The sequence below is a fragment of the Alligator sinensis genome, unplaced genomic scaffold (genome assembly GCF_000455745.1).
Source record: "Alligator sinensis unplaced genomic scaffold, ASM45574v1 scaffold527_1, whole genome shotgun sequence".
Classification (NCBI taxonomy): domain Eukaryota; kingdom Metazoa; phylum Chordata; order Crocodylia; family Alligatoridae; genus Alligator; species Alligator sinensis.
Window position 1 is genome coordinate 2,260,154 of NW_005841958.1, and position 20,834 is coordinate 2,280,987.

Genomic DNA, 20,834 nt, shown 5'->3' on the forward strand with positions numbered 1-20,834 from the left:
AAGGGCAGTTGTTTCTATAGAGCAGTAGTGTAGGAAAGGGAAACAGCAGGAAGAAAGTAAATAGAAATTGCAGAATAGGATGGTGGGGGGGAAGAGTCAATGAGGGGAAAAGGAGCAATGCAGAAAGGCTAGCAGGAGGGCAAGGGAGTGAAGTAATCAGTGAAAGGAGGAGATTGGGACAAATGACTAATCAGGAGATAAAAATTATTGCCTAGAGTTCAAAGGGTAAAAATCAGTCTGTGGACAACATCACTGCAGATCCCATCAACTATCCACCATGGACAACATCACTGCAGATCCCATCAACTCTCCACCCATGAGGGTGAGAAAGAAGCAATGGGATTTGGTGCCCCTGGAGGGCCTAAAAGTTGCATGTCATGGTTCAGTACACTTTGCTATGAGATTAATGAAATCTGTTAGATTTATTTCAATCATAGGCAAATACCCAGAGAGGTTTTGCAGTCAGGAGTGTTCTGCAGAAGCCAAGTTGCCAAGTGGGATTGCAAGAGGGGAAAACCTTAACCAGGGAAGCCAGCCTGAGGAAGGAGGTAATAAAGCACCAGCCATTTTTAGTCGTGCTTCTTTTAGACAATGGGACTGGACCTACTGGATGGCATTCCTCAGAAACAGTTGTGTATCATGCTCAGTAGCATTAAAAGTTGGTAGTGTCCCAGGAGGTGTTGGGACATGGTAAGCAAGGGGAAAGAATCTGGGTCTTGAAAGCTTCCCTGAGGATTGGAGGCATCTCCTGCCCCAGAAGAAAATAGATGATGACTGTGTAAAGACCTGTTCACATCTGGAAAGTGGTGGAAAGTTACTTAGTCCACCCTTCAGTGAGGATAGATAGAAAAGAGAGTACTGCACCACACTGCTAGGACACCCTGAAGATGATGAGGCATCAAATTGGGGAAGATGAGGACTTCTGCAATGAGTGCCCAAGTGAAAGCTGGACTATGCCGTTAAGAGTTTGTTGTTGGGGTGGGTTCTGGGGCTGCCTGATGAGATGAGGAAGAAAAGCAACTTCTCACCTTCAGGCCAGGCAGAAATCTGAATAGATTGCTTTGGGACACCAATAAAAGTGACATGATCAATCCAAGAGCACAGGAGGGAAATCACACTTAAATAAAAGGGATGGGAGTGAGAGTCAGAAGAAAAGGAATGTGGTCATTAAGGCAGCCCTGACTCAAACCCCTGCCAGTGATATGCAATTGAACAGTGATTTGTCCCAATGGCATTCAAACGCTTGGTGAATTAGGGAGAAAAAAGAATAGGCACTCCACATCTTGCCTCTTCTTCATGGGGCAAACCACATTGTAGTGAAAAGGGGAGAGGGTGCTGCCTTAGGCAGTATGAGCAGGGCCCCAAGTACATCTACTATAGGGGTGGGCAATTATTTTGGGCAGAGGGCCGCTTACTGAGTTTTGGTAAGCCATCAAGGGCTGCATGACAGGCAGCCAGGGGCAGATAAATATTAATTTTCTGAATTTTTTAGGGGCCCCGCAGGCTGGATAGAATGGCTTGGTGGGCCATATTTTGTCCATCCCTGACCTACTATATCTTTTGCCTGCTGAGTCAAGCCATAGCTCTAACAAGTGGGTTGTGACTTTGATTCATGCCATTTCCAAATAGTCACCTGTTCAGTATGTAACAGGGAATGAAACCATTTAAGGGGACACGGGAGGGGAAAAGGAGCACAATGTAGATAAGAGACAACTTTTTAATGAGAATATTTGAATTGTCTGAGCACAGTTCATCTGAGATTAAGAGAATTCAATATATTGTGTCCAGACATGGAGGCTGTAAGGTTAAAAAAGACACGGCTTGTTTGAAACGGTGGTTTAAAAATGTGTTTCCAGTTTAACTCTTAAAACAAATACTTAGTGTTTTTGAGGAGGTGGTGGAAGTTTAAGATGTTTCTTTAGTGATGCAGCCTGAACTTGCTCCTAATAAAGACATGGGAATTTTGCCATTGATTTCAGTAAGGGCAAGAACAGATACTGAAGTGTAGATCCTTATCTAGCGCACATTCCTGTGGGCACACTGACTTCAAGTCCATGGTTTTGTGATAGCTTGCATCTTTAGACGAGCTGTCCCCAAATGTCTGTTGGATTTTGTGGTAGCAACATATTTCTAGTGGCGTTTCCAGATCATACTTGGTTTTAGAATGGGTTTTCTGTCATTCTCGTGTCTGCGTGTAACAGGGATTGAAACACTTTAAGGGGGCATGGAGAAAGAGGAGCACAATGTAGATAAAGAAGCTTTTTAATGAGGCTATTTGAGTCGTTGTATTGAATTATTTTATTCAATTGTGTTATATTAAAATTGTGTCCTAAAGTTACCTGGTCTTTTTTTAATAAAAGATATTATGATGAACAGCTTTGGTTTGCAGATTTGTTGGACTGCACAAGGAAGCCATGTGGACCTATCCCCAACATGAGCACTTACGAGCCACTGGTGGCAGTACTAAATCAGACCACAAGTCTGAGCCACTGGTGGCAGTAGACAAATGCATGATGTGCATAATAGAACCATTCCTCTGAAAATCCCTAAAGCAAACCACAGTTAAAAAAAACCAACTAATTAAAATGTTATATGAAATTTTAAATATTTAGGTCTTAAAATGAAGTGAGCTAAAAACAGCTCAATTCATGACACCAACTGAAACAAAGTACAGGCTCAGATGATATATTTTTTTAAACTGCCTGTATCTTAGTTGCTTAGTAAGATTTAAACAATAATGCCTAAGCACATCAGGTGCTCAACTCTCATTGAAGTCAATGAGCAGAAAGCACCTACACATGGAGGTCGTCTTGGAAGTTGTGATAGGTGCCCCTCTGTGTCTTTTTAGGCATCTAAATTCCTTCGAAAATCTACTTTTTAGTTTTTAAACTAAAGCCTTAATGCACTAGAAAGCTGTGAATCTATATGGTAAAGGAACAAACAAATAATTTGTTACTACCTCATCACTGCATATTTGGATGTTAACTTGCATTAGAGAAAATTGTTTCTTGGCTATGTCCAGCATGTCTTAGGAAATCACTGTTCCAATAGGGACAGACACATTATTGAACATTTGTATTTCACTGGTGTGACTGAACATTATATTAAATTTTTTTCAAAATGTTTTCTAAACACTAATGAAGCAAATCAAGATACAAATGTTGGGGGGGGAGCACTCTGTAGGAGGCTGGTTTGGGATCATAACATCTCTCAAATATCTACTGTAGGTATAATTTTCTTATATGAAACATCAGCATGCAATTTAAAATGAGGCATTTATACATTTGGTTAAAGCAACTAGAACAAGACAACCACAATAATATATTTAAAGATGCTTCTTTGCATATGGATTATTTTTTCAAAGATACTAAGTAAGGTGTTAGAGATGTTCAGTGCCCAGCACACAAGTTTTATTTGAATGTGCATCATTGAAACCAGTGGAGGTTTGGCCATTGATTTCAATGTGTGCACAGTGAAGCTTTTACTTCCTTGAGTCACTCCACTAACTCACTAATACAAAATTGAGCAAAGGTTGCGGTTTGCCTCATAAACAGCTATTTCTTGCCTTAAAGATATTACACTGCTACAGAACTTGCCTTCCTTCTGTCATTCTTTATTATGAAGGTTAAAATGCCGAATAGTTTTGCATGTCCAAAATTTTTCTGTATATATCTGTAACTGAAACACCACTGAAGTTGACTTGATTAGAGCTGAATCATCCACGTAACACTAATACTTTTGATATTTCTAGTTGAAGAATAGCAGCTCTCAAAAAACTGGAGTCTGGAAAAGTCTTTTGCATTTTCACTATTTTCATCGTTGTGTGCAATGTCTTTTTTACAAACCATACTTGAAATGCTTTTAGTGGGACCAACATCATACATGACAGATTTAATCTGAAGAGAAACATTTATGTGTTTGATGTTAACTACAATAACAGCTTTATTCAGTTAGACACCTTAAACTTTTTAATAAAGCAAGTACTTGACACAGTTTATATTTTTACAGGTTTTCTCTTTAAAATTATTGTATCTTTTTAAGAGTTTGAAGAGATAAAGAATCTGAATGCAGATTAATATTGCTGGGTGTATTCAGTATAGTTAGTCTGTGTGTGTTATTAGTGCATAATAAATAGATGTTTTAAATGTTTGCTCCTAGAGGTCTTTTCTTGAACTTAAGCATAAGTTATCTAAACAGTTGAAAAAAGATTTATAGTTATGAAGAGGCCTATATGTCAAGCAAAGTTTTATGATATGTTCCATAATAAATTAGCAATAAATGGATACAGGTGACTGTGGAATTTATGGCCTTTAATGTTTTAATGCTTCACTAAAGAAAAACCTATTATTAAGGTCCTAGAGGGTAATACAAGAATACCATCTACAAATTGTCAAATTAAATAGTTGTTGCTAGGTATTTGCACAGTGGAACAGTTTAGTTTGACCAGCAGTACGGGTAGGCAGCAAAGAAATGTCTAAAAACAACTAACTTTGGCTTCTTAAAATCCACTATGCATGGGTCTGATCCTACACCCTTATTGAGAAGTTGTCTGTGCTCAGGCAGTTAGCCCTGCTGACAGCAACAGGTCCTATCCTAAAAACCATAACTCATTTAAATAATTTTACTCATAAGAGTAATCTTTTAACTCATTAAGACTCACTTAATGTCTCCTCAAGTCATCGAGGTCTAAAGGCTGCAAGTCTGAGTCCAGTATAACCGACAGGGAAATACCACCCAGTGCCAAGCTTCACTTTGCTTAGCCAACAAGAGCTTTTTTATGCTCTACCAGTGGAATCACAATAGTGTGAAATCTGGTCTTCAGATTTTTTTTTCTTGAATCCAGAAACTAAAACACCCAGGGGAGGTGGGGGAGAGCAAAGAGAGGGACCACAGATCTTGCATTTTTCCCTGCCATAGTAATATGATCTCACCTGGTATTGAAAATTCCTCTAAAACACAATCAGACAAACACCAGTAGTAGACTGCACACCTCACACTGCAGTCTGGTGACTTTCTTTGAGAATGAATAGTTACATTGATGCTGAAGATAAAAACGGGTGACTTTGCTGTAAAAAATAAAGGCAAAACCACTTATCTTGCATTTTCCCCTGCCATAGTAATATGATCTCACCTGGTATTGAAAATTCCTCTAAAACACAATCAGACAAACACCAGTAGTAGACTGCACACCTCACACTGCAGTCTGGTGACTTTCTTTGAGAATGAATAGTTACATTGATGCTGAAGATAAAAACGGGTGACTTTGCTGTAAAAAATAAAGGCAAAACCACTACAGCACTGGCACTTGGATGGGCCCACAGGGTGAACTTATCCAAGCCTAGAAATCAGGTCTGGCAATGAGGAGTTAAGAGACAAAGGCAGCTTGGCGCTGCCTGCCTACTCCCGACATGCCTGCCCATATATGGGAAACAGCCCAGGCTGAAGATGTAAGACAGACCCAACTGAGCACTCAAGAAAAGATGAGGACAAAATTACTTTTTAAGATTGCACACATCCAAGCTGCTAGTGCCGTGTATGAACATTAACACAGCAGCACAAGGATGGGAGCAGGGGTGTGGTTTCAACAGTGCTCTGACACTGCCAGGGTAGCAGTTCATCTATAAAAGGAAACACATGTTATCCAACCCTGCACATAATAGAGTTGGACAGTAATTAAAAAATATCTTTTATTTGGAGTGCTGGGTCTTGCAGCTAACAACTCAGTCCATTAATCTATTTGATCTACTGCACTGATCTGCTCCAAGGGTCAGGGACTATGCCTTCCTCTGTTTGTACAGAGCCAAGCACACTGTCAGTGTTCGGTTAATAATAATCATTAATACTTACACCCATTGATGACCTGTGGTTCAGAGACAGATCATTTGCACTGATTCTGCATCATCCTGTCAGTAGCCAGCTCTTTTATTTGCATGCCCAAAACCTGTCTTGGTCCCCAGAACCCCAAGCAATTCAACACAAGCCCATTTATTTTTCCTCGCTAGAAGGTCTATTTTAAAATGAGCATGGTTGGCTCCACACTTGCTACTTCCAGTTTTCATCCCTTTTCTTCTCTTTTTCTCTTTCTTATCATTGGACCTTTCCATTAGCTTTTGGAGCTGACAGTTGTTTTAAATTCTATTTAATTCTATTTTAATCTGTTTTTATTATATTGACAGCCTAAATAGCAAAGGCTATTTTAACATTGTAATGACCTACATATGTAAACATTCTCATAATGTTTGACCTAATGTTGGCCCCTACTGTCAAGCTAAGGTTGCTGCTAGCCCAAAAAGTACCTGCAACCATTTGTTGTATGATGTTTGGAACACTAAGTAGTTTCCTTAGTTTTCCCAGGGGCCCACTATAATAAACTCTGACTTGTGAACACTTAGACCTACCTGACATCTGTGTGTTCCTTCCAACTGCTGCTCAGGTACTCTTTAGACTTGTGATTGTCAATAGGTGTGATTAATGTAGTGCTAATGCTTCATGGCTGTCATAGAGAAGAAATAGCCTTGTAGCATCAGGCAGGTTCCTCCTCAAAATCTATAGTTGCTTGGCTCTACTGTATAAAGATCCGAGTAGGAACAGGCACCATGCCAAGCTAAATGATGGCCATAACTAGTCAGTCTGAAGACCACGTATGTCCGCCAGGTTGGGTACTGAATGAATTATTACCAGCTGACAACAATGAGACAGCTGTTTGTCCTGAGCTTCCACACCAATGTGAAGAAGGATGTGGCCTCCCACTGTTAAACCACCTTTAAACTGGATTAGCTTTCAAAAAATAAAACATATCTGTTGCAGCTGCACAAGGAAATTCTTGGCTTGAATAAGAGTTAATGATAGGCTAGAGTGAAAGGAGTCATTTATAATGGAGCTGTTTCCCTCCACGCTTTTTGGCTTTCCAACCCAGCAGACCAAACTGAGTTGCTGTCATGCCGAAATTCAAATGAACGGCTTCAAAAAGCATGGCTACCTGTTTGCGGGCTTTTACAGTTGAACGGGAGCTAACTACTTAGAGGCCATCTAGGTTTTAAAACTTTGCCATGTTAACTATGCCAGCATAGTTAAGAAAGCAAAGCAATGCCCCTCCACTCCCTCCTCCCTTTGCATCCAACCTGGACAGTTTTACTAGTATAAGAGTATTTCCATTATTCCAATCCCAGTTCAGAAACCACATAAATCATACCAGTAAGAAGCACCTTTGTTTATTTTACGAGACAGCTACATCTGCAGTAGGCTTTTACTAGTGTGACTATGTCTGTAAAAGATAAAAAGTGACAATCCTAACCAAAACAATTATACCAAAAATAAATTTTCTGGTGTAGACCAGCATTTAAGGAATATTTTCTAAACAGTTCCCCAAGTTATCTTTGAATGTATGAAATAAGTCCAGTTCTTGTGTTGTTTTCCTTAGTGTGGGTATAGATAGGAGAGACACTCACCCCCTCCTTCCCAGAATTCCAGGATAATTGCTTATTAGCCTATTGGCCTTCAACACTTCACTGTCTTTCTTTCTACAACGTGCATTCATTGGTCCCATTTTCATGACACAACCGAATATTTTTTTGTTGTACTGATAGTGTAAGAATGACTCTTTGTTTTTGGAGGGGTTTTTTGGTGGTTGATTTGTTAGTTTTGGTTCTTTTTTTTCTTTTTTTTTTTTTGTTTCCAATCTGATGAACACCTGTGAGTTCATCTGGAAGCTCTTTTTTATACTTTTGTTGTTAATAGCTGGCTTCCGGGATGACCTTCTATCCCTCTGTCTATCACATGTGTTCAAGTCTTTTATTGGGTTAGGTAATTGAATCCTTTTTTTTTTTCTTCCTTTGCCCACGGTACTGAGGTGGGAATATATTTACCACCAGTATCAGTGATTACTGTAGGTGGGTTTTCATACTATGTGCAGCCCAGTAAGGAACTTTCATTACATATTAGATATAACATCTTCTCTGCTTATGCTCCACCTATGCATAGACTAGCCATTGATCTCTTGAATATTCCTGGAACTGTGGATGTCACCAGCAATGGGGCAATCTACATGAAACCCCCTACCCTGTCTGAAGCCCCAGGTGCAGGAAGGATGATTTAAGGTAAGGACAAAGGTTGGCTAGAATGGGCTCATCTACATGAGACACTATGTTGCCTTAGTGGGCACTAACCATGACGCCGCTGCTCCTGCTCGTTGCTGCTGCACAGTAGGGTTGAAAATACATAACCCATGTGCTGCCAGGACTGTGCAGTACTGGTGGGTACTGTGCAGTCATTTAGTACTTGCTTTAGCAGTACCAACTGCGCAGTCAGGGACACATGTAGACACCCCCAATGTGACGCACTCTGTCAATCACCAGGTGGCATACGTTCTTCTGAGGACCATATGCTGCTGGTGCATGTAAGGACAGATGTAAGTATAGGATCAGACTCCCTGAAGAACCCCTTTAAGCTGCATGCACCTATGATATGGGGATAATAATGCTGACTATTGCCTACCTCCCAGGGCTCTTTTGAGGATTACCCAATTCATGAGTATCTGTTAATCAATTTGTAAATGTAAAGTGCTGTTTTTTGGGTAGGTAAACTGGACGCCACAGACTGTTGACTTTTGTATGGATATGGGTGTTCATGAAAAACCTTATACAATTTATAACAGAGCAAACGCTAAGGGAAACTCAAAAAGGGTTTTTTGTTTTTTTCTGATCCCCTGGAATTTTTTAATCAAAGTCTAATAAGTGACATTTCTGGAGGAAAATCCTGAAACTTACTCTTTTTCGCTGAATCCATACTCAAGAGAACCTCCATTAAAATATGAGAGTTCAGGTGTATAAGGAACGAGAGAAGAGCAAGGATCTCAGAACTCAATTCCACAATGCGATACATCCCTATGTGTCACCGGTATACTCCTGAAGCAGGAGGTAAATGTCAACTTCTGATGTGGTCTTTTTGTTTAAGAAGCTGGAGTTTTCTTTCAATAAGTTATCTGAGTAGGAGTCAATCTGGTTCCATTCAGGTCAGTAATTACTTCAGTGACTTCAACAGAAGAAGGCTTGCCTACATCACGGGGCATAGCATTTATGTGTAGAATACAGTGACTCTTGGAGGAGGTCAATTAATGGGAACACTCAAACTTTGTCTCATAGGGCAAGTAAAACAATTATTGTGCAGAGAAAGTTAATATTTATCCAAGGCCTTTTATTCAATAAAAAAGTTACAAAAAAAATTCAGGGCAGACTTGTTGGCTCTGGCCAACTCTTGTTTACTTTACACATTTGATTAGTAGAATATTAAAGCATCATGAAGAGATAAAATTTTATTACAAGTAGTGAGACACGAGGTTCTTCATTATAGCTACAGGGTTCTAAAATGTACAGTTGTTTTAAGCTTCTTGCTGCTAAATCTGTAGATATAATCCCAGCGTGTCAAATGTTTTATATATTATATAGCTATACTTCTTAAGATGACTATATATGGGAAGTATATATAGACATATTTTAATGGCATCTACAGTAGTACTTAAATTAATGTAAAGAAATAAAATTTATGAGTTTCAGATGCTGTTGAGCTAAAAAGCAGCCCTGTTTGGAAAAAAAAATGAAAGTGAGCAAGTGATGAGGCTATAATGAACTCCAATGGTTGCACATTTAGGGGTTTTTTAACACATATTTAAGTGATCAGGAGCTCTTTATGGCTATAGACACGTTTTAAAGCTTTTACATAAAGATTCTTCTTACGCGCAGATGCTGTGCACTAAGAATGGACCTGAAGCAAAATTTCAGATCTAAGTATTCCCAGGGGGGATCTGGATCAGGAACTGAAATCTGCAGCTGAGGTTCAACCCTGCTCTGTATAGGTTGCCAACTGCTGCATTACTTTCAAGGGTGTCATGATTTTGCATTGAAACAGGCCTCTGAGGGATCCCTGACCACTCAGGATTTCTCCTGGAGCTGAATCTGATGCTGCATTTTGGGCTGTGGCCTGTATAGGCAGGTGCTGAGAGAATGATCTGCAGGTTTTGGAGTGCACTTCCAGCTTCCACCAAGATAAACTGCTGTACTACTTGTGTCTTGCAGAGTGAATTGTAGCTCACAAATTTGAGCTGAATGTGCTGAGCCTGGAGACAGCAGCCCCTGAGGCAAAGACTAGTTAGCAGGCAGGATGGACAGCTCTTTCCTATCTTCTCTGTCCAGTGGTAACAGAGACTGACAGAAGAAAATGTGGGTGCAGTATGGGCAAAAAAGAAATTTCAAGAGCATGAGCCTCCCATGGCCAGAATACAGGCACCCACCCCAGTCTCGGCGGATACCTGATAGGGCAGAATCTGACGTGCAATGGAGAGAGATGTAAGAAACAAGAAAGAATTGTGCAGGGTAGAGAGCTGGACAGAGGCAGGGCTCAGGAACAGTAGGAAGAGTGAACAAAGGCAATTTCCACTAGAAAGAAGAGTCTGCAGCGGATCAACTCTTGACAAAAGGATGGTGTTGGAGATGTGTCCCACTCATCAAAAAGAAATGAAAAGTGGACATGCCCCCGGTGTTGTGGGACTGGAGTGTTGTAGCTGTGATGGTCCAGGAACTGTACAAGAGGCAAGGATCTGGGGTGGTATCTTAAGGTATATCATAGGGGGACCAAGATACATTGGTTGGCTATCAAATCAGAACTGATAAAAAGAGAAATTACAGTATTGGCTTTTTTTCGTCATTGTAGCTGATAATTATGGCCATGTACCCAGAGCACCCCGGCAAGTGTTGTCTGGTCCCCATGCTTCATTGCTGGCCTGAGTCTGCAGCAGGCTATAGGTCTCAGCAAGCAATGGGAGAGGGAGGGGGTGCCGGGGAGTGGTCACAGGGTGCCATGTTCAGCAACAAAAGGACTATTACCAGCTCCTGCCACTGCCATGGCAATGCCACATGTGCAGCAGGGGCCTGCGTGCTGGGGCTGCCATAGAGATGTTGGACTACATGAAGGTAGAGTAAGGCACCAGGCACCTTTGCAAAAGCAGCTTCTCCCCAGCAGCCATGAGAGCTCGGTTATGGGGGGCCCACCAGTGCTGAGGCAGTGGGGTGCTCTTGGGGCTCTAAATGCACCAGATGCTGCTGTCTGCAACAGGGTCCTCCCTGCTCACCTGGGATAGCAGCACAGGCTGCATGGGGAGCAGGGTTGTGGATAGGAGCTATAGATGAGGGGGTGACATGCATGGGAATAAGGTGGTCGCTGTCTTCCTCATTGAGGGCCGGAGCAGGCAGGACGTGTGTGTGTGTGTGTGTGTGTGTGTGTGTGTGTGTGTGTGTGTGCGCGCGCGCGGGCACTATAAATGCAAAACAAACAAACAAAAGGTTTATGATGTCAGTAATTTAAAATGCTTTGCACTGTTACTAAATGTCGGTTATCAGATCAGCATCAGTCAATCTAGTTAGTTCATCATCGGCTATTGCTATCGGCCATGAAAATCTTTATTCAGATTTTCCTAGTATATGAAGATATATCTTAAGGTATATTAACAAGAAATCCTCATTTCTGATTGTGTGTAGCTCAGGTCTGTACTCCTTACTGCATCTACAGTAGAAGAGAAAAAATAAAGGTGATTTTTTCAAAAGTTCAAAGATCAGAAATCAGGCCACGAGCCATATGTGTTTAAAACCAAATTAACAGAATGTCTCGTGGTGTTGTAGGTTTTGGGGTTTTTTTTAAACTTGACCCATGAATTTTGGACTTATGAGGTAGAAAGTTTTCTGTGTGGGCATGACAGGGCATCTCTGCCACAAGGTAAAGTACCTCAGAAATAATCTCTTCAAACACTGAATGAGGAACTTAATTATGACACTGAGATAAATGTCACTCTGAAAACTATAGATAATACTTTCTCAGCTTTACAGGAGAGTGCTGTCTAGGAAAGCCTGCCTGATTGGCTTTCTGATGCCAATTTTTTATTGAACAAGAGGTGGTGTGGCAGGACACCTTTGGTGCCTGCCACTTTAAGAGGTATGAGCAGGCTGTGGAGCAGCTGGCAGGTATGGTGCAGTGGAATGAGGAGGTCACATGACCACAAGAGCAGTCTTTGATTGGAGGATAGGGCTGGGCAGCCTCATTATAAGCCCAGGCCCTCAGAGCTAAGCGGGGAGTTGCTGGAGGGAGCCAGAGGGAAAACATCACCAACCAGAGCTGCTGCTCCCAGAATACTTGGTGGTTAAGGGCAGGAGCTATGAGGATGGAGGAGGTTCCTGGTCCTGGGGAAATGACCTAGAACTACACCCTGCTAGGGTTGGATGGTGTGGTGGTGCTGCCTGTGGTGGGGTGGTCCCCAGGAAATGCCACACCAGTGTCTCCCTAGTGAAAGGTGAATATGGGGTGCCATATAGCCTCAGCCCCCATGACCTGGTGGGTTACCCTACAGAGGGTACAGGCAAGGGGTTCAGGCATGTCATCAGGCCTGAGACCCAAGGGACGTAAGGCCTGAGAGCCCCGGTGATGGGTGGTGCAATGGCCCCAGTGAGGGGGAGTGTGAGAAGTGAGTAGGCCACATAGAGTAGGGTCTGTATGAGTGGGCCTGAAGGACTGCACATGGGCTGGCCTTAGTGTTCAAGTGAGCTGTGTTTGGAGGGGTCCAAGAAGGTGGACTTGTATGGGAGTGTGAAAGCGAGCAGCTCAGTAACCCAAGTGTAATAACCTCACTGGCCCATGCTGGGGCCAGGACCAGACCGGTCAAAGGGCCAGAGCACCCACCATGAGGGATGGCCAAAGCCTTGAGGCTGGGAGTCCCAACTGGCCTGGAGGGATCTAGGAGGAGGAGAGATCCAGGTGGGGTCCAAACATCAGGTGGGGGTAGGGTGAGGTTCATTGTGGGGCCACAGCCACATAGGTTTGCCATCTGTGAGGTATGGGATGTGGTGTAGGGATGGTACGGAGCTGTGTATTGCACCCTTGGCATTGGGCAGTAATGCCTCCCTCCTTAGAAACAACTAATTATGTTACAATAAGGGCGTGGCAGGAGAGGTAGGTGGGCAGACTGCCCTATACATGTGGGCCAAGAATTGGACCGGCTGTGTGACAGCCCCCTGTCACAGGTCAGATAATGAAGAATGGCATTTCTTTTTCTTCATTTCTTAAGTTGTGGAGCTAGTTGGGTTTTATGTCAAACTTGTGTAACCACCTCTGTCTTTCCCAAGCTTCCAGCATACTGATACTTGACCAAGTGCATTCCTGTTGGGCCACAACAATATTTCTATGCAGTTTTTTTTAACAGTCCATATTAAATGTTGGGGCCTGCTTCTCCCTTTCTTGACTTTGGGGTTTTTTGGTTGTCTGTCTGCTTGCTTCAAATCAAGAGGGATTCATGAAAAAGGTGGCTGCATCCTAATAAAATGCTGTACCTCCCCTTTAAAAAGACAAGCATATTTTTGTGCTTCTACATTTGTTACAAGGTCAAGACTTTAAGGTCAACATTCAAAATTATTTTTACACTCAAAATAAAACAAATGGGTGAAACTCTCTATTAAACTGTGATGAGTTTATCTTTCAATTTATCTGGTCTAGTTCAGGTTTAAAACTGGAAAATACATCTTTAGTTCTTTTATGACATTGATAGATATAGCTCACCACATTTTGAGCTAGCCTCAGCTCACTTTCCGGATTGGAGGAGTGCAAAGAGGGGTTAGAATAATTCTTTTCCTCCTCATCACAGGTGCTGTGCTGAGTGCATGTCAGCTAGATTTGGGCATCTGGTTCTTTATTTATAAAAGCTAAAGTAAAAATGCATGAGCTTCTCTTCTCACATTTAGTTAAAGAAAAGTACATGATGAGTTTTATATTTGCAGAGTTTGCTTTTTTGGCCATTGTTGAGACAACCTAGTGCCTTATTTAACTATGTGTATTCCATAAAATTTATTTAAAACTTTTTGATATTACAACTGTCTGGCAACATTAAACTCTGGAACGATTATCTCCGGTTTGTTGCTCCTGCAGCTGGATCATACTATGTTTCACTAGGCTGTGAAGTGCTGTACTATAGCCTGCTGGTTTGTTTCTCCTCTTGCCTTTTGCAAAGTCTCAGCTATATTTATTTGCTATTTCCTCTAAGATACTAAGGTGCTTGACATGTATTGTATGCTATTTCCATTGGAATCTGCAGAGGTTATATAAATATGTCTTTTTTATCATCCTTTGGTGGCACTTTTGTATTAGAAACAGACATTGATGTCCTAACGCAGTGATTGGCAACTTTTAAGAGCCACAGGCTGGAACAGCCTGGCTTGGGCCTAAGGTGGGCCAATGCTCGGATCCAGCTGCTTCAGCTTTGCCCTGCTGCCCCTTCTCCCTCCCCCTCTCTGTGGCATTGGCACAGTTCCCAGATGCCTGACTTTGGCCCCAATCCTCGCTGTTTAGTCATGGTGCAGATGTGGGCAAAGCTTCCTGCCATCAACATGCTTTTGAAGCCCCAGAGGGTCCACCCTATGAGCCATATATTGCCAACCCCTGCTTAATGTCTTGATTTTAAGACCTTGGTAGAAATCATATAGGTGAAAGAGTGGTATCCAGTTTCTAACCATAGGTCCCAGTCATCCAAGCTGCTTTTGCACCGAGATCACTGGGTTTGCATGGACTCCCTTTGAAATCAATAAGTCCTTACACTAATCCAGGGATTTGCTCCTGAGAAACAGCTTGTGGCACCAGGGAGCCAAGTTATTAACTTAATTACTAATTTTCTTCATTGGAGCTATTTCTATGAATAGGGATGAACCATGCCAGAAGCAGACTTGGGGAGACATCTCTGAAGGAAAAATATTTTTAAAATATGAGAAAGTTGGAATATAATGTTAACTGGAGCTAAATCCCATTCATGACTCATCATGGGCAGTTCAAAGAAAAGGTTAAGATCTTTGAAAAAAATGACAAAAATGGGTTATAATTCTATAACCAGCTCAAGAATCTACAGTAAAGAGTAGTTTGTGTTGCTAATCATGCACAAAAATTAGCATCATGTCAGTACACTTGTTTCTCTTTACCCTCACCATACTTTATAATATTCTTATAGTCTTTGCACTGAAAGTAGATGCATCGCATTTTGATGTGATTAGACTCTTTTCAAGGTGTGAAATTGGTGCAGACCAACACCAAAGGGAAATATTTCTTTTAATACCGTTATGCCACTTGAAGCAGTATTACTGTTTGGCAAAGAATCAGCAAAATTGAGTAAGAAATATTTTATAGCACAGGAGCATAATAAAAAACATTTAATCATGGACTAACAATGGATTAAACTAGTAGGACCTAGTTTGCATTAGATCATAGGGGGCATATCAAAAATAGAGGCAATATTTTTGAAACAATGAACAGTGAAAAGTTTATTTCTAATACAAACCAGACAGTCCTCAAAATAATTTGTGGTTTATTTAATTCTTACCGTTCATCTTGTGTTCCTTTGAGTAAGCTAAACTAAGACACCCGCCTAACAACCCCAGCTGGTTTAGATTTGAATTTTAGACCTCTAGTGAGCTGCAAACTGGAGACCACAACTGCAGGGGGGGGGGAAATAATTTTTGTAAACAGAAATAAAGTTTTTTTTATGTGTGTATTTTTGTGGAGGGAAAAAGAAACCTCGCTAGTTTATTAGAATAAATTACTGTTTTGCCATTATCTCTGTATTTGTGCAAACCTCAATTGCCTGTGAGCCCTGAAAAGAATGTCTCCTTGCCTTTAATATGTGCTGCAGTGTGCACCCATACAAAATCATTACTGTAACAAAACCAGCTGTGTGTAATAGAAAGCAAATGATTTACAATGTTACTATAGGAAACTACTTTATTTCACATTATCATAAAAAGAACAGAACTGAAAATTTGCATGACAAATGCAAGAATCCAGGAAATTCCAAATCTAATTCATTTTGGGGTTTTAATAGGTATTAACTCAAGAAGGTGAACTGTTAAGAATATTTACTAAAGAACATTTCGAGAGAGTTTAGCTGCAATACTGGAAATCCTATTTGGTAAAGTGCCTGATAGATAGGTAGATGAAAGAAATGTATGAGTCTTAAATAGATGGAAATCACTGATGAATCTCAAGAGGTGTATTTGTTTTTATGCTCTCTCTCCCCTGACATGCATAGGCCAGATCCAGCAATCCAGCTGAACTTCCTGGGAGATTTGCCTACATAAAGACTGCAGGATTAGGCTCTGTATTAATTTAAAGGATCTGCAATCAACTCACACGGTTAACATATTAAACTGTCACAAGATTAAAAAGAACCCCCCAGCCTATAACCAGTTTGAAACACACAGTATTAATAGTCATATTAAGTAAGTGCATTGCTCAAATGATTCATCTAATTGAAAATAATGGAGCTACTCATGTGAGCAAGGATACAGGATCAAGCCCTATGTAAGTTTATTTCACATGCTGAAACATAAGTTTAACTCAAATTGCTGGTGCTTTTTGGCAGGAAAGATTGCCATGTGTAACTATTGAATAGGATATAGACTAGCTATGAAAAAAATGTGGCAAGCATGATGCACAAAGCAGAAAATAATGTCTTGAACAAGTGAGGCTATTTAAAGATCCAGACCGAATTCAAATGAAGAGTCAATGAAAGTTGCTTTTACAACTTCTCCCTTTGGTTATCAAAGGGCAGTAATAAAATGTGTCTCATTAAAAACAGTAAAGCAACACGACCACCAATCTGTAAGTACAGGTATAACAAATGTGGAATAGTTGCCTAAAGACCCTCATTTCCTAGTATTTTATATTCCCCCTCCCCACAAACTAGTATTCCATGGATTTAGAGCCTGTTGGATGTGAAAGCCTGCAGGTGGTGCCGGGAAAATGACATTTATGGAGCTCTGTTTCTGTCATGAGGGTGACTGGAGATGGAGGTTGAATGAGCATATAGTTCTTGCAGGCCAGTCTGAAAGGCTCAACTAGCATCCACTTAAAGGAAGGTAAGTCATTTGACCATTCTGGCAAGAATAAAAATGTTGTTGCCTTACCTTTTTGCTTGGGAGGCAGCATAGCGAGCTACATTCATCTCTGGCGAAACGGTAGTTCTCAGAATGAGTCGGTGTGGAATTTTTTTAACTTCTGTGTATCGGTCATGAAATGGAGATGTGAAAAAATGGAACCGGCTGGGTTTGAGGCCAGGAGCCACTTCATAGAAAGCTGTTCTACCTGTTAAAACTTTTATGGCATATTGTTTCTCAGGCTCTGTGCATTTGTGCACAGGCACCTAAGGTAACTAGTTGATTGTCCTGATTTCTCAGGAAGAATGAGAACACCTCCCCTATTGCCCACTCCTGCTTGCTCTTCCTCCAGGTCACCTGCTTCCCCACTGACCTCAGGGCTTTGGACTCCATCCCCCAGCGAGCCTAGTTTAAAGCCCTCCTCACTAGGTTAGCGAGCCTTTCTGTGAAGATGCTCTTCCCTCTCTTCATCAGGTGGATCCCATCTTTTCCTAGCAATCCTTCTTTTGGTCAAAGAAGCCAAAGTCCTGCTGGGAACACCACCTGTGCAGCCAGGCATTGATCTGCAGGATGATCAAAGAGAACACCACCTGAGCCCCTGTCCCCTTCACGCTTGCACCCAGAGCCCTGTAGTCACTTTTGATCTGCTCAGGGTCTCCCCACATGGATGACCAGCATGGGGTAGTAGTCACAGGGCCGGATGAATCTCTGTAATCCCTCTGTGACACCTAAGATCTGGGCTCCGGGCAAGCAGCAAACTTCCTGAGACAACAGGTCAGGTTGGCAGATTGATCACCCCATCCCCTGCAGATGGGTGTCTCCAACCACCACCATCCATCACTTCTTCTTGGTAGTGGTCAGGGGTGATTGGTGCCTTCTGAGTCTGGGGGGGGGGCACAATTTGTGGGGGGGCCTGGGGGCAGGCCAAAAGCCCCATATCCACTCCTACACTTCTGTGCCGCAGCTTATTGCCCCCCCTCCCCCCCATGCCACCAGCCCACACGGCAAAAAAACTGCCCCACCCTGAGTGCTGCTGAGTCGGGGGCCAATCTCAGGCGGGGCACATGCCCCCCTATCCACCCCTTACCAGTCACCTGTAGTGGTGGTGGTCTCAATCCTTCCCATCTTAGCGAGGCCTGGCCTTTCCTTCTCCATCAATGGAACATGCTCCTTGCCCTCTCTTGCTAGGGCTCCATAATTATTCTCCAGATGAACTGCTGCAGGTGGAGATGAAGATTTCTGCTTGCTGCCAGAGGTCATAAGCCTCCAGCTTCCACCTTCCTGGGAGTCCATGTCCTTTCCCTTCTCTAGCGCTGCCTCTGGCAGTTCTTCCTCCACAGTCCTGGTGGTCTCCTCCAGCATCAAATCAATGAGCTACTCATGGCAGAGGATGCTTTGGAGCCTCACCACCTCCTCCTATATCTCTCTTGCCTGTTCCCTGAGACAGCACCAGGAAGCTCTGCTCACACTGCAGGCACTCCTCCCCCACCTGGCAATCACTGGAAGGAATCTGAAGTCCCCATAGCGCCAAATCTGGACTTGGGTGGAAGCATTGAGGGTGAGCGTTCCTGCCTGGACAGAAACCTCACAGGTGCAAGCAGTGGCAGTGGCTCTGGCACTGCAATGTCCTCCAGCCATTTCCGTGGGTTGCTTAATCTGCCTCTTCTCTTACCGCCCTTCTTCCAAGTACATTTGCCCTAGCAAACTCACCAAAAGCTAGCCTGTTTACTGTTCCTTGGCCCCAAAAGGTTCCTTTTTCCCTGCTTCCTCACACCAAGCTGAAAGGCTTCATCTTCAAGGGGCAGGGGGGAGGTGGCAAACCGACCTGAGAGTAGTATGGGGAACAAGCAGGAGGAACTTGCCCTGTTGCTAGCTAACACAAACCCGGACATAGTGGGGCTCACTGAAACTTTGTGGGATCCAACACATAACTGGGCAGTAAACATCGAGGGCTATAGGCTATACAGGAGGGATAGAACAGGGAGGAAAGGTGGGGGTGTGGCGCTCTATGTCAAAGAGCAATGCACATCCTCAACAAACAGCACTGGGTCAGAGGAGGAACAGACTGAAGTTCTCTGAGTCTGAATACAAGGTGGTCGGGGGGAAAGGGACTTAACTGTGGGGGTCTACTACAGGCCACCCAACCAGGGGGAAGAGCTGGACTGGGAATTCTCAGGTCAGCTCATGGAGGCAGTTAAGTCAAGAGACATGGTCATCATAGGTGAGCTAAACTATCTGGACATCTGCGGGAAGAGCAGTCAGCCAGGTCTGACCGCTCACATAGGTTCCTAGTCAAGCTACAGGACCTCTGTCTAACCTAGGAGGTGCATAGTCCTACCAAGGGAAATGCTTTGTTGTACCTGGTCCTGGCCGTGGGCGATGACCTGGTGAGGGGACTGCAGGTTCTCGACCACCCGGGCAACAGCGGTCATCGCCTACTGGAATTCACCATCCAGCGCAAGGTGGCAAAGGCCTGCAGCAAGTCAACAGCCCTAGGTTTCAGGAGGGTGGATTTCAATGAGGTAAGGAGACTAGTCAGGGAGGCACTGAGGTCCTGGAGGGGAGTTGGGAGTCCAGGAAGAGTGGTCGTTCCTTAAGGAGACAATCCTCCAAGCCCAAAGGGTGACAATCCCAATATGGATCAAAGGGGGCAAGAGTGCTCAAAAGCCCCCATGGCTCACCAAAAGCATCCAGGAACGTCTCAAAGCTAAAAAGGAGGCATACACCCAATGGAAGGGAGGGGCCATCACCAAGGAGGATTATACCTCCATTGCTCATGACTGTAGGGGGGCTGTTAGAAAGTCTAAGGTGGAGACAGAACTGGGACTAGCGACCCCGATCTAGGATAACAAGAAGTCCTTTTATAAATACACAGGGGGTAAAAAGAAGGTACCAGGTAACGTAGGGCCTCTGCAGGACATGCTAGGAAATCTGGTGGTCACACCAGACAACACAGATAACCTCTTTAACAATTTCTTTGCCTCCATTTTTCTGAGCAGGGACCAGGTCATTCCCCCCACTGGGATCCCTGACGGACCCAGGGGAGGCGCTGCCAGGCCCAGGGTCAGGGAGGACCTAGTCAGGGAACTTCTGGTGGGACTAGACATGTTCAAATCAGCAGGTCCTGACGACCTCCACCCCAGAGTGCTGAGGGAATTAGCAGAGGTCATTGTGGGACCCCTGGCACGGCTTTACGAGCACTTGTGGTGCTCTGGTGTGGTGCCAGAGGACTGGAAAAGGGCCAATGTGGTCCCCATTTTCAAAAAAGGGAGGAAGGAGGATTCAGGAAACTACAGGCCCATTAGTCTTACCTCGATCCTGGGGAAGCTCTTTGAGAAAATTATCCAGGAGCACATTTGTGAGGCACCAGCAGGGGAGATCATGCTTTGGGGCAACCAACATGGGTTCATTCAAGGCAGGTCCTGTCAGACCAACCTGGTGGCCTTCTATGACCAGGCCATGAAATCCTTGGACGTAGGTGTCACAGTGGATGTAGTCTTTCTGGACTTTAGGAAGGCCTTCGACACCCCATTCTCATTAAGAAATCAGGTGACTGTGGTGTCAGTGCCTACACAGTAAGATGGGTCACAAATTGGCTGAAGGGCCGCACCCAGATAGTGATGGTAGACAGGTCTTTTTTGACCTGGAGGGATGTGGGGAGTGGAGTTTCCCAGGGCTCGGTCCTCAGGCCTGCACTGTTCAACATCTTCATCAGCTACGTGGACAAGGGGGTGAAAAGCACCTGTTCAAATTCACGGATGACACTAAGATGTGGGGAGAAGTGGGCACACTGGAGGAGAGAGACAGGCTGCAACTAGATCTGGACAGCTTACAGGGGTGGGCGGGTGAGAACAGGATGGGTTTCAACACTGACAAGTGCAAGGT